The sequence below is a fragment of the Typopeltis vanoorti genome, chromosome 2 (genome assembly GCF_054136105.1).
Source record: "Typopeltis vanoorti isolate ZY-2024b chromosome 2, IOZ_Tvanoo_1.0, whole genome shotgun sequence".
NCBI classification, from domain to species: domain Eukaryota; kingdom Metazoa; phylum Arthropoda; class Arachnida; order Uropygi; family Thelyphonidae; genus Typopeltis; species Typopeltis vanoorti.
Genome location: NC_143550.1, coordinates 105625527 through 105641160, shown reverse-complemented (window position 1 = coordinate 105641160; position 15634 = coordinate 105625527).

Below are 15634 nucleotides of genomic sequence, written 5' to 3'. Positions count from 1 at the left end.
CTAAAAATAAACGAAGTCTCATAACAACGCAATTAAAAATAGTTTAAAAAGTTTAAAATTCTAAAGTTAAATTTTAGTTGGTGAAAATTTAAAGGTGAGTTCCGTACGGGTCATATTCTGAGGGGATGGGATAAAAAAATTTTCTTGAATATCTTGGGGGGGAGGATCATTGCGATAAAAACCAGAGAAAGAACAAAACGAATTTGATTATATAATGGAACGAAGCAGCCCAACTCATCACATTGAAAACTACAAGAGAAAGGCTATGGATTGAGCTGGGTGGAAATCCATAATATCATTTACTTTGGTATAGAACAGTAGTTCTTAACCTTTTCGAAGTCACGGACCACTTTTGATTATAAGAAAAATTTGGGGAACACCAAAAGCAGTAGGGTCATCAAACTAACAATAAAAATATGCATGGACTTGTCTTTTATAAAAATGGAACTTATTTTTAGCTTGTCGGCTTTTGCAGATTTCAGTAATATCAGGTCTAATATGTGATATAGCAACCCTCATCTCTGTCTATATTAGTAAGCCTTTCACGCTTTTTAGTTTTTATATTGGTTAATATTGAGAAATCGAGCTCACACAAATATGATGTTGAAATCTGTAACAAAATTTTCAGTGCTCTTGTGGATAGCTGAGTATTCGGCTTGGACAAAAATCCAAAATTCCTCAAGAGTTATTTCAGAGAATTTCATTTTTAGAATACGATCCACTAACAAGGTAACTAATTTTTTTCCTTCTTGTAACGAAAATTCACAACTCGATGTATTAACTGTGCCCAATGCATTTCGTATCCATCATAATTGCGTGTATTTAAGGAAGGAAAGTAACTTGAAATCTTTTCTTCCAATATGGTTAATTCTTCTGTTATATACTTTAATTATAACTTTCAAAATTTTTTAGAGTTTTATGGATATATGTTAATAGACCATTTTCTATTTATATTAACATCTTAATATATTTATATAATTATACTTTCTAAAAGTAATCCTTTAAGCGCAACGATTTTTTCCCTGTTTTTGTGTGTATGTGGTTGATTGCTTAGGTCTCTCTTTCTCAGATGTTTTTTTTTTTTTGTCTTGAATGTTTTTTCCACTAAAAAAGATCTCGAGAATTCCTTTAGTACATAACTTGGTTTTCTTTCTTGAATCTATCCTATAGGCTAAAGGATTTTGCCACGGCAAACAACTGTCCATGCAGGTCTCCATTCATGACGCCACAGAATCGCTAAAGTTGCTTGGAGGTATTACGAACACGAAAGGACCACCCGCTACACACTATCTCTATTGTAGCACTGAATAATCGTTTCTTTTCTTTTTTTTTCTTTTTTTTTTTGTTGCTTGCCGAAGAGAGGGGAAAAAATCACTTTTGTTGTAAGAAAAGAAGACTGACTTCTGTAAGACGTCATTAAGTCGTTCTGTCCCAACCCCCTGGGTATTCTAAATAAGAGAACCTGCCACCAGCAAAAGTACAATTCCGAAGCCACAACATCTTATAAAAGGACATTTCTTCGAGTACGTGGATATTGTAAGATATCAATAAAAGTTTCAAGTGTTTCTGTTTTGTAGCGGTTAAAATAGAAAAGGGTTCTCAGTAGAGTATGGAGGAATAAAAAAACAAATAGTAAAAAAAAAAAAAAACCTAGAAAGTAAAATAAAAAGTATTATAATTAAACTTAACAAGAAATTATATTATTTGTTCATACTTGGATAAAGGCTAAAACAAGAATATAATTTCTTGGTAAGTTTAATTAATGACGCAGTTGCGCTTTTTCCTTACATTAGCATTAGGATAAGTTAGTAATCTGATCGTCAGGATATTCAAATCCTTCATAAAATTCTAAAATACGGAATGTTATAAAAATAATGATATCCACAAATTCTTAGACAAACATCCTCCGATCTGTGCTTAGCACTGAGTTAGTCAGTTCCAAATCATAATATCCAGTTTTTGTTCATCAGAGAATTCCGATCACCACTCCACACTAGTTTAAATGAAATACAGTATAAATATTCAGCAAACGTATTTTTAAAAAATGCAAAAAGAGTTAAACATATATCTAGAAGGATAATCTAGCATTTGTTTCCTTCCAAATACTTTAAAATTTCAGTACGGCAGTAATATGTACAGTCATCGATGTGTTGGTTAATCCCAACTGGATGGGTTATCCATTGATAGTCGGTGTTGTCAACAGTGTTTCAGACATTGAAAGGTTAGTTCGGAATATCTGAAGTGTTAAGACTTTTTGATTTTGATTGATAGGGTATGAGCCATTTTCTATTTATGGAGATAAAAGCAAGTGAAAATAAATTAGACGAATAAAGTCTCAAGAATTTCGTAAGATATTTGAAAATAATAATAATCTTAGCGTATGTATTTTATTACGTTTGTCTTAATTTTTTTTGGGAGGGGGGATTCCTCAAGTTTGATAAATTCTGTCACTAGTGGTGTAAACTCAAAGGCTCACGTGTCATTTTGTATCATCTAATGAAAATGTCGTATTCACATCATTGATAGCAGTAATCATGTGTGGCTTCAATAATAAAGTGTTTTGATAGCATAAAAACGAATATATGAATTAGTTAGTGACTGGTAAACCTTTCCAAATGTAAACAAAGTGTAGTGCGTTAAAAAAAGTGTTACTTGACTCTTCTGAGGAAGTGTCTTTCTTAAAACAATTCCGATAATGAGACAGTCGGGGCCAAATGTTTTGTTATAAAAAAATGGAAAATATTTTTTGACATGTTGCAATAAAAAATTATGTTTATGTGAACCTAATAGTACATTACTACCGTGAGGGATTTTTCATATTTTTTTAATTAGTTATATGTTTTTTTTTAATATTACAAATATTATAAAATAAATATTAGATAAATATTTTTATTTATTTTTACATAGTCAGGAAACCCTGTTCTAGAGACTAAACGCGGAACTTTTCAAGCTACTTCAGGGCTCCAATAAGGCGAGATGGTAGTCTCACATTTTGAGTAATGATATTTATCTCCTACCTAAAGGCGCTCACAAACATCCACGGCAAGGTTCGAATCTGCGCCTTTTCATTGGAGAGCGAAGTGTAATAAAAAAAAAAAAAAAAAAAAAAATTTTTCTTGTTAGAAAACACCACATTAATTGTAATAAAAATATTTAGGATTTCATGAGGAATTTAAAAATATAATAAAAATTTTAGAAAAAAAAATATTTAGAATTTTATAGTGAATGTAAATAATATTGATTCACTCACAGTTAAATAAGAAAATAATATGAATAAAATTGGCAGTGAGTAGAGCTGATGAGGTTAGATCAGGAGAAAGGAAGACTTGACATATTTTCGATTCCCATTTTCGAGTTACTTCGTCTTTGAGAGTGGTAAATAGATTTTTTTTTCTTTTCTTTTTCTCCTGGAAAGTCAGGTGCTGAACTCAGGAATTTAAAAAAATCGATCTTCGACGTCACACGATTTCACACAAAAATACCATTCAGGATAAGGAACATGAGATGTGGTAGTTCTCGATCTACATCTCGGATTAGTCCTTACGTCTATGCACGACTACTATAGATACTCCCGCCTTATCTAATCTTTCGGCGATAACAAAGGTGAAGAATTGCTGCTAACCAATTTCCAAAAACATCAGAATAGAAGAGGCGTCGAGTATTGACGATTGTGTTAATGAATATCGTTACATTTGTAGGTGAAAATACGACTGTGCCAACCACTGTTAAGTGCCTTCAGGCACTTAACAGTGGTTGGCACCACCCTTTTCTGTTTCCAGAATACATGACCTTCTTCCATTTCCATCCAATGCCAGGGTATGTTTTCGAGGTTCGGTTGCAGGTATGACAAACACAGCCGACAGGTTTCGTGGATGAAGTGCCACACTAAAACTACAAAGAAAATTCAGTTTAAGATCACCCTTGCATTATCGGAGGCATGAAGTGACTGGAAATATTTGGCCTATAGAACAAGGTTTCCAGTTTTTTTTCTAAAATTTAGTCCACCCACATTAACTATAAGTTTGCAGCATTTCATGAATGGCATTCACATCAAGATAGAGAGAGTGAATGGACCAGCAATGCTTCGCGATTTTGATGGCTCATTCATCGGTTAAAGAGGTTCCCTTACAACGCTGTCATGTAGGATTCTAGCTAGAGTTGTCCGTCTGTTTTCATAGAAATCCAACTCCTTGTAGTGTACTTTCTATCCCTCAGAATTCAGAATTAATCATCAAAGTATACTTCAACTGAACATGCCATATTCCACTGCAAAAAAAAAAAAAAAACGCTTACGGCGTTTAATGGTATGATCTGTTCTGAAAGCCTTCCCTAAGTAGAATAAGATGTTTTACGGGCGCGTTTCAAAAGTGTCCTACAAGTAGGAAGGTGGAGAGAGAGAGTGAGGGAGGGGGGTATAATATTATTTACTCTAAAACTAAAAAGAATTTTACATTATCTAGTCAGAATTAGTAGTAGAAGATAGTCAAAGGAAAAGGTGGTGCAAGTTTTTTCTGTCATTATACATCCATGATAACATCCGTAAAATCACTTCATATATATATATATATATAAATCAGACCATTGCAGCCATCTACACGCCGCACATAATCCTACATGTTTCGATATAGCCACTGCTTTTTATTTCTCTATGTAAGTATATTGTAAATGTCAAAGAATGTAATGTCTTTATATAAATGTGAGTTGAATTACTGCATTTGGATTATTTAATATCTATATTATCGAACTTTCCCTGCTTTCCCCCTACATTTTTGCTTTTTATTAGAAACTCCCCACCTGTAATTTTCTAAGACATTTAATTTTAAGTCATCAGACTAGCAGAACTTGCTCCATTTCTGTGAAGCAAACAGCATCGCATATTAAAAACAAAAATAGGGATTTAAACTTGTAATAAAGGATTTGGATGGGAACTAAATAGATTCTAATAATAATATTTAGAGTGCTGTATCACAGTTGAGCGCAACAAAATATAAGTAACTGCTCGGCGGTACTAATTTATTCATTAATATCTAAGCTTTCTTTTTAAATAACACAGATTTAAAAAAAAAAAATTGATGAAATTCAGCAGAGTATAATAATAGGAGTGCCTATATCGCATCGTATTAAACTCTAATGTTAAGCGTGCGAAGCAGAGATTTACAGTTAGATTCTAAGTCACCTACAAAAAAGGATTTTTTTTCCTTCCTATCTCTTTCCCAGCCACTTCCAGACCAGTCGATCTTTTTCGAGCCCGTAAGCAGGGCTTTATTTCTTGAGATAATTTTTTAACACACACACACACACGTGTAATCTATATAAATATTACGTTATTATCAAAAGTTAGGGACAAAAAACGGATCCAAGTTTACTTTCGACTGTGCATGATGTATTTTACAAACACACACAACTACATAAAAATAAATACTAATTCAGCAGTGTTAGAATGCATTTAACCATGTTGGAGAAACGTGCTATAAATAAAGAGCCACGAAAGCCAGTCATAAAAAAACTCCTCTTGTTATCGGAATGTACATCATCATGAATTTGAATAAAAAAACTTCAAGTAATGCCCTTCCGCGAACTAAAGGGATCGTCCATCGTTTTTTTTTTTTTTAATTCCGTTGTGATAACATGAACTCGTGGCCTAATGTCACAAAGGCCAAAAATCCATCCTTCCTTCCTTCATGAGGGTAAGGCATTATATAATTTATAGAAGAATGGTGAGCACTGTTTTGTATTATTAGGCAGCGAATATAAATTATTTAAAAATGAGAAACTAATATGGCGTGCTGCTTTTGAGATTTAAAAATACAGCGGTCCTAAATTAAAAGGAGTAGTTTGGTATAATGAAATTCATAAAGGAATTTATTTTAAAAAGAAAACAAAAAGGAACATGAACGCCATCTAGAGGTGAAACTAAACTTAGTTACTTACTACACTTCTTTTTGTTCCTGTTAAGTATGACTAGGAACTGGAAATTGCGAAAATATTTTAATATTGTTAAAATCACGAAGGCGATGCTAATAACTGATCATAAAGTTCAACCCTCCCCCCCCCCCTCATAACAGAGCACTTTCTAGACAAACTCTCGAGAACAGTTTATGTTGCAATGTTGGCTTCAGGTGATGCAGCGAACAGAAATGAGGTCACATGCCCCGGGAGTACGAAAATTACCTTTTGTCCTTTCCCTACTGTTTGTTTTAGAACCATTTTGCAGGTGTCTCTGTGCCTAATGCTGTTGTAATCGCTAAATTCTAACTCGTCGTACTCTAGGCTACCTTCCCTGGGGGAAACACGTTTAGAATTCCTAACTGCACGAAAGAGAAGAGTAGAACGGCTGAAACAAGAAAATCCACTGAAATATAATTCAGGTGTTGTTCGGTTAACTGAAAGCGATGTACTCGAAAATCTCAGTTAAAAAAAAAAAAAAAAAAAAAAAAAAAATTCTACATTTTTAAAAACCCATTTAATAGAATTGAAATTGTTTACATAAAATCAAATACTTCGAAATGATTTAAACTTAAATACCGTAATTAGGAATGATCCTTTTCATTTAAATAACAAAAAAAAAAGGTTTTATTTGCTATTTGAATGGAAAGGCAACATTGGTTCAAATCCCGTCTGTGATGAGGAATCTTTATCAATGCTTTTATGGATATGTGAGAATTGAACCCTCCTAAAATTCTTTTTTTTTCCCCTTTCCGAAAAAATAGATAAATTGATGTGAACGAGACACAGTTTACTATTATTATTGTTATTATTATTATTATTATTATTATTACCACGCGATATCTTCAAGGAGTAAAACGACTCATCGCACGAACGAATTCTATACCGCACAGCGATGGCGTAGCGTGGAATGCAGGAACGCATTCTACTCTACGCCATCTACTGCTCACTGATACATTACGTAACCATCAAAAAAAACAAAATATTTGATTTATGTACATTATATACATTATACTGTCTACGCCAAATAATATTTCATTTTCTATTCTATACGTGTGTTCTTTAGCCAATTTGCCTGTGTTACATTATGCCTATATTACTTATTACATAATCATTTTTTTTATAATTTGTTGTGTAGGATCTCTATCTATCTATTGATATATGTTGAATTGTCTCGATATCAGCTTAAATAAGACCATTTTTATTTGATCTGTGATAAATAATCTTATCTATCAGAGATAACAACAAATAAAATAGGTGCCGTACATATTTTAATATTATTAAAATCAAAAAGGTGATGCGAATAACTGATCATGAAGTTCATCCCCCCCCCTCTCATAACAGAGTACTTTACAGACAAACTCTCAAGAAAAACTGGATTAAGGTCAGATCAGTGCGATGCTGACTGGACGTCACTCCAAGAATACTATTGCAAAGCGCATTATATATTCGTTCTATTATTGTTTCGTGTTTGTTTCTACTAAATAGATCAACTTCTACAAACCGAGTTCAAGTTTTATTTCCCCACCCCCACCGCCTTGCCGTCTTTTTTCCAAGCTATCGTTTTTACCATGCCTTCAGCGTGATTCCTTCAAGCTCCCTCAAAATTGCCTGAAGCAGTGGGATTTTTTTCCGTAATGTCAATTGGCTTACTTACACTACTTCAAGCTAACTTTCAAGAGAAAGACACAAAGAAATTTACAAGTTAGTGAATTACGTAAGTTATTTTAATAATATGAATTTTATTAAACTCGTTTATTTTAATAAATTTAAGTTAAATAAACTTCATGTCATTTTAAATGCAAAAGAATTGATTTTATGCAATTTTGTGGAGAAAAAATTATTTATGTCCACATTTTTTTCAGTTATTTTTTGATATTTCAACTTTTTTGTTGTTTCATTTTTGAATAATCTGCATAATAAAAAAAAAAAACCAACCATTTGAAATGCGATATTTGCTTTAACATAATCAAAAATCCAGTCATAAATCATAACTAGAAATTTCTATAATTTTATTTTAATTATACACAGGTTATAAATATTCAACTTTCCTTATACTGACAAAACTACAATACAAAGCGAACAGGGATTCATGTTTGCAAGATTGCTAACAACGCGGAAAAGCAGTGCAGTCAAGTATTAGAAAACTTAAACCTCTACTTTATTTAAGTTAAGGGATATTACATCCCATATTGTTTCTTAGACGAATAAGAAACTCAAAGAGTTTTATGCCGAATATAGAAACTATATAAAGTTCGGTGATTCCAAGCATAAGCAAATACCTGGATAGTGCAGCACCTGACCCATTTGGTAGTGCAAGCAGAGGCAACTCGTGTAAAAGATGGAGCAAGCTCCGATCACTATTCTTGATATTTACCCAGAATGTGAACTTAACTCCTAGGAGCTGTATTATGTTCAACATTATGAGAGAAGGTCACTACCCAGACCGGTTTCGACCTTTTTTGAGGCCTCATCAGTGAGTAGGCAGACCTAGTTAATACCAAGTTTGTAGCGAACAGAACTTACATCCCTTCTATGAGAATTGCCAAGAGGTGTCCTATTAAATTATTAATAATAATGAACTATTAATATTATTAATTATTATTAATAATAAATTATTAATAATAATGAACCAGACTGCAAGAGACAACAGACCAAGAAAGAAAAAAAAAACATACTACATGACCAATTGAGCTTCCGACGTAACCACAGCACAACCCAGCTCGTCGAATACAAGTATATCACCACGTGATTTAATTGGAAACAACAGGTAGGAGCTTTTTTTTGTTGTTGTTTTGAATGTCGCCAAGGCATTTGATAAAATTTGGCACCAAGTCCTCCTTTACAAGTCCATAAAGGAAAATACGCCAAAAAACATGATAACTAATCAAATTTTATTTAAGCGACAGGAATTTGCAGGTGAAACTCAGTGGAATAAGATCAAAGCATCGGAAGATCACAGCCAGAACCCCCAAAGGCTCCCTATTGGTCCACTCATATTCTCCATCTATATGGCAGACATTCCCCAAAACCCTCAACCATCCTAGCATTCTACGCTAGCGACACTGCAATATTATCAAGATCTCTCTATGTCCATACCGGGTATCCAAAAGACTTCAATAGAGCATCACCACTAAAAATTTGGTTTACCAAATAAGGGACTTGGCAAACGACCATACTCTTCAGCAGAAGACTAGCATCCCCAAAAGGAGATAGATGTTCAACACCAAAATCCCATGGCACACAGAAACAAAATATCTTGTCTTCTACTTAAAAATAGGTGTAAGTTTATGCGATTACACTAAACTCTTGTATGAATGCAACCAAAGCAATTGCACAACTATATTCTATGGTCAATGATGCGTTAAGCTTAACTCAAGAAATAAACTACTACTTTACCAGATGGCAATAACGCTTCACTATCCTGGAGTCACACAGCCAAGTGCTTGCATGATTTTATACACACCATGGTTCATTAGGAATGAACAGATGCACCGTGATACCAGCACTCCACACACCCCTCAATAGTAGTAAAGTACTTCGCAGACGTAGCCAGCCACTGAAATCAACTCATCGATCAAGCTACAGACTACAACTCAAGAGGTCACTACGAACACAAACGACCATCAACTATCCTCCTCTCTTCAGATTACGCTTAAACTTAGGCTCCCAAAGGGCGCGCATAAAACTCTGAAATCATCCGATCGCCTGTAAAGAAGTAAACCCTCATTACAAACAAAGGAGAATATAAAAAGCGATAAATGATTCCCCCATCCACCCATTATCGTTATCAGGTCACTGACAGAGCTGTCAACTGACATTGTTCTGCGTCTTTGGTTTAGTTAGTATTATTCAAGGCGTCAAAATGTTTACGAAAAACATTTTCTCTGAATGAACACAAGGACAGATAATCTTATTGCATTTTATTCTTACCAAACATAGCTGACGAATTATTATAACCATTAACTCAATGCAAACTTGAATAAAGTTACTTCACATGACAATCAATCATCCACATTCCAAACAAACAAAACGATAACAATTTGTTACTGTGAGTAGATGGGTGACAAGGACATTTAATTTCAGATCTTTCCTCTCACATCCTTCAGCGATGACGCCCAGTCTTGCAGATCCGGAGGAAATTTTATTGCTTACCCTTTGAAATGGAATGATGCAGTGACTGTGTGTGTGTCCTTACGTAGCTTCTTGTTCTAGGATCTAGTGTCAGTACTGTAGAGTGTTTCCTTTATTTAGCTTGTTTAACAAATTTGCGAGAACTAATGTCGTCGTTTGTTTGTATCTGTAAAATGAACTGTGGATTTATCATACGGGGAGTAGGGGGGGGGGGTAAAATGAATCGCGTCGAAATTTGTAATATGTATTCTCTAAAACATATTTGCTTTTTTGTTGATAATAAAACAAAATGTCATATATTTTCTAATGTTTTTGGAATCTTCTTTGTATCGTTTAGAGCAGTGCTTCCCAAGCTTCAGGATGTCAGAGCCCCCCTTTGCAAAAATTAAAATATTTCACGGCCCCCCTCGAAAAAAATCGTAATACAGAGATATATTATTATATTATTTATTGTATTTATATTCAATACAAAACATACACAGCGAATATTGCAAAAATCAAATACTTATATTACATTTTTTGCCTCTTACCGTTTGGTTCTGAAGACGATGTGGGCTGTTCTGGTAAAATATGAAATACTGTCTTTTTTTTTGAGTCTGTTTCTGCTTCTTCTGATTGTTCGCGGGATTTTTTTTATTTTATTTTTTACCAGCCACTTATCCATCTCAGGGTTAAATTTTTTAACGTAGAATAGATCAAATAATATCACCACTTACCGATACTGGCACACCACAGACTGATAACATGAAATTAGTGAATATTACCTGAATAAGGGAATCCCCTGACCAGGAACATTTTTCTCTTTTGTGACTTTTCTCCCTTTACGGTAATTAAGCCTAACGCGAAACAGACAGCAAAGGCAGGTTATTAAAACGTGCATATGATTGGTGCGGTATTAACATAAGATCGCGCAACCGAAAGATAAAAGCATAGCTGACAATTGAGTTGAAATGCTAACTCTCTTCAACCGATTCCATATGTGAAACTGCCATAACATTCATTATATATATATATATATATTACTTAGTTTTAACACTTTTACGAATTTTAACACGTTCCATTGAATTTTATTGCTGCCTTGGGAAATCGAACTCACACACATCTAATTAATAACAATAGTTTTTATTTAGATACTGTGTTTGCCCATGCAACATATGGTTTTGTTTCAGTCTGTACAGCATAGTTTCTGTATGAGGGGACATGTGATTCATTAATTAGTGCGTTTTTATCCCAGTTGTCTCTAATTGCACTATTTGTTGAGAAATATATTACACAGATTCACTGGCATAATAAAAGTACTTGTTTTTATTGCTTCTGCAGTATAGTGGTTGTTAGGGAGGGGGTGTTGTTTACCACTGCAAGGGAGTTACTATCTCCCCCACATGAACTTGTTTAAGCTTTTTTTCATGTGTGAAGTATATGCGAAACTTTTATTGGTAACAGAAAACTAGCTCGGATGACAGTGATAATATAAAACTTGTTTTGATATGTATATAAAGTCAGTATCAACAGTCCCTGATTAGGAACGCGTGATGAAAGAGACAGGAAGATTTGGAGCTTCCCTGGAGAGCATTCGAAGTAAATACAATTAACCACTGCTTTGAAATGAAACATATGAATAAGCAATATTTACTAATATTCATTAAGCGCCGAAATACGCAGGAAGCAAAGTTTGTGAACCAACACCAATGTGTGAATTTTTGCATTAAAATATAAAAAATAACAAAAAAGAAATAATGAAAGTTAAATACGTTTCTTTTAAAATAAAAAAAAATCTACTTAGTCTTAAAACATTTTATATTTGTTTTCATTATTTCACGGCCCCCCCCCCTCAACAAAACCTACGGCCCCCAAGGGGGCCGCGGCCCACAGTTTGGGAAGCGCTGGTTTAGAGCAGAGAATACAGTACTAAATCAGGATAATCATCACAAAACTTGAAGATGATGTTTTCCAAAACTAAAAGTTTTGGAAAACGTCATCTTTAAGATTCCGCCTGTTGACGAAATCTTGAAGATGACGTTTTTGACGGAAGTGTCAAACAAGGAACACTTTTTTCTTCAACTGATGAACAAATATACTTGAAGACAATAAAAAAACTTATAGACAGTTTATTTATTGTTATTTATAGTTTAGTGATTTAAACTAAATCAATTTAAGCCAAAATTCAGATAACAACCATTTTTTTTTTATATAAAGATCAAAACAAAATTTCATTAAATTCCACACAGCGCCAGTCATTCATTTGCATAATCATTTCTCTAAAACGCTTCGATGATGTTAAAACTAGTGTCATTCGATCCATTTTTTGTAATGACCTGAAATTCCAAATGCCAAGGAAATTAGATCAGTTAGGTGGATTTATTATACGCATGCGTGCGAAAGTATTTGACAAATGGAATGAGATAACAGTTGCGCAGTTTCGATTGCAAATACCTAAAAAAAGTGACGTCTTCGTAATTTTCTGATTCGTTAAACATTTTTAAGAAAGAGGGCAGCTGGTTGATACAGGCAATGTTGGATTAAAGTCATTTCGACTATTGGAGATGTATAAATTCCTTAAGGAGCCTCTGGAATTCAGCCAGTTTCAACGCTACCCTTGGGTTCGCAGACCATGGGTTGAAATCCCGTCTAGAACGCGAAGAACTATTATAATTTTTTTTTTTTTGTTATTATTGTTTCGGCTAACTCACCTGAAGGTGAGTTATCTGAAGTTATCTTACCTCATCTGTAGGCTATTTTATTATATTTTATATAGCTATAATATACAGACTAGGAGACAATGGGGATAAGGACTGATTGTCGTAATATCTGGTTTCGATACTTTTGTATGGTACAGGGTGGGTCTTCGATTAAAAACACGAAAGAACGGCCTTTGTTCTGCTACCACTTATGTGCATTGGGATGAGGTTTCATTTAGTTCGATTATTAAAGAGGATTGTCCTTAAAAACTCAAGAAATAATGGGTGAAACGACTTACGTAGATCGAAATCTAAGTACTTTATAGGAATAGCTTTAAAAGTAAAGAGGCGTGAACAGAACTTGTGCCAAGCTATTACATTTACAACTGTCAAAAGTATACTAGGGAACATGACATTTTAATGACATGTAAGAAAATAAAAAAAATAAAAAAAAGATTTAAGTGGCTCGATCGAAACCGAAGAAAGCATTTTAATAAGGGTGTGGTCAACCCTAATTACCATGTAAGCAGAATATGTATTGCGCACTTCTAATAAGTGAATTTAACAGGTCAGTGGGCACAAGGATAACCTTATGGTACAGATTTCTGAACAGCACACACACACACCTAAAAGAGCAAGGGGATCTTGATTCCCCCCCCTCTTCTCAAAAATTCCAATCCCTTGGAGATCCTTCTATTTCTTTTCCGTCAAGCAAATTGTTTGTTCGGTTGGCGTATAAAGGCACGCCTACATTAAATAGTCGGTACTTTCTAATATACGTTGAGTGATCTTCGTGAGAATAACAGCCAACTTCATTTAACTAATTACAACCCCAGACTATCTGCAGGAATTAAATCTCTCATGCAGTAACTCATTGACCGAATAGCTTTAATTATTGACCAGATGTTGTTTTGAATATTAATGTTGTTTTGACCTAAGGCTGGAATCGAATCGTTGCACACTATTTGGCCTTTTCCTGTGCTCACATAATCACCCAACATCTAATATTCTTCCTGAAACGACTTTCGAATAGGCGGAGAGTCTTTCTAAAGCATTGGCTGTCTTATTCTATCTAAGAGCATCAATCTTCATATGTAAACGTAATGAACACCTACATAAATTGAACATTTTAACTGCAAATAATGATAGCATTACCATAAACTCGTATATAGAATGGAAATCATGAATTACTCTTACAAATTATTCCATCATGCCATTTTCTCTTAAATACTGTTTGAGTGAACTGGAGGTAAATGATTAATTGTTCACAGAACTGGAAATACTCGTAGGTAATGTTTTGAGTTACCAGATAGAGAGAGAGAGAGAGAGAGAGAGAGAGAGAGAGAGAGGGGGGGGTTAAGAGAGACGTCAGTATGTTCAACTTCCCTATAGAAATTGATAATCATTGGTAGGGGGGATGTAAACAACAATTTTGTGAAACTCATGGGTTTTGGCGAACCTTTCAAAGATATCTGAATAATTTTTATAACAATAATGTCAACTAAATATGCATAGCCAAGTACAAACATGTAATATAATAAATAATGTACACATACCGGCTTCTGAATCATAGGCGTGTGACTGCCAATACCGATCTTCTTCTTCGTAGTAGTTCGCATAGTTCGGTGAGATATGGATCAGAAACAGACTTCCGTCGATTCTTCGGTCAATTTGCGGCACACAGGAAGTTCTGTTTTGTCTGTATAAGCCTTCTCGCAATCTGTCTCAGGACCAAAGTTACGCCTCTTAGACAAGTCATGTGGGTTATTTTTCTACTGATTAAACATCCAGGATGTCTCATCTTTTGAGAAACCAGTCAGCTGCGGAATTACGGTTGATTGAAATATAACCCACAGTAGTATCTATATAAAAAAGGAAATAGTGGAATTTTCATATTGAATATTCTGTAGGTTAGCTTGTGGAAGCGTACGTGAGATGAAAATGAAACTTATGGAAAAGATTGGGAAGAACAAGTTGGTTTCAAGAGCCACAGTAGTTAGAAGAAGAATTTTACTTACATAAACTGTAGAAACTTAGAATTATAACAACCATCTGGGTTTGAGATTGTTACAGATATAACAATCTCAAACCCAGATGGTTGAGATCGTTATAGATATAGAAAAGGCTTATAAGAAATTTAAAATCTGATCAAATCCTACAATGTTAGAATATAAACGAGACATCATAGAGAATAGCATATATTTAAGTTGTAGGTGGGACGTTAAAACTGAAGGATTCACACGAATATGGTTTCATATAAAATCTGATGTAAGACAAGGTGCACACTATCTTCGCTGTTATTTATTATCTAAGTGGATCATATTATGATGGAATGTCGCTTTAAACTTCATATTAATATCTGAGGAATTCAATTCAGCTTCTTACTGAAAATGTTATATTTCTAAATAAAGCTAATAATGTCTTCAGTATCATTGAAAACTAATTTAATTACTATAACAAATTCGTCATGAAAATTAGCAATAAAAAAGCAATGAAAACAGCTCCAAATATCGAAAACATCGACTTCATTCAATGGAGGACAAGTAAAACATTTCAGCTATTTAAGCACAATTTTTAGTGAACCTGCCGATTATGTTTGGAAATGCAGTAGAAGAATTAGGAGTGGGGGAGTCGAACCCCTATCTAACATACAGCACTCAATTTTGAGTTACCCATGTGAAATTTAAAAGGAATAAAATATTTAATCAAAGATTACAGACAACAGGAATAAGAATTTTCAGAAAAATAAAGAGAATGAACAGATGGTGTAAATGGTAGTTTCATGCTAAAAAAGAAGATATTACAAAAGAGCTTGATATTGTTCGCATCTAAGAATGTCAGATCAAAGTTAATCTAAGGTAGCATGATTGTTGATT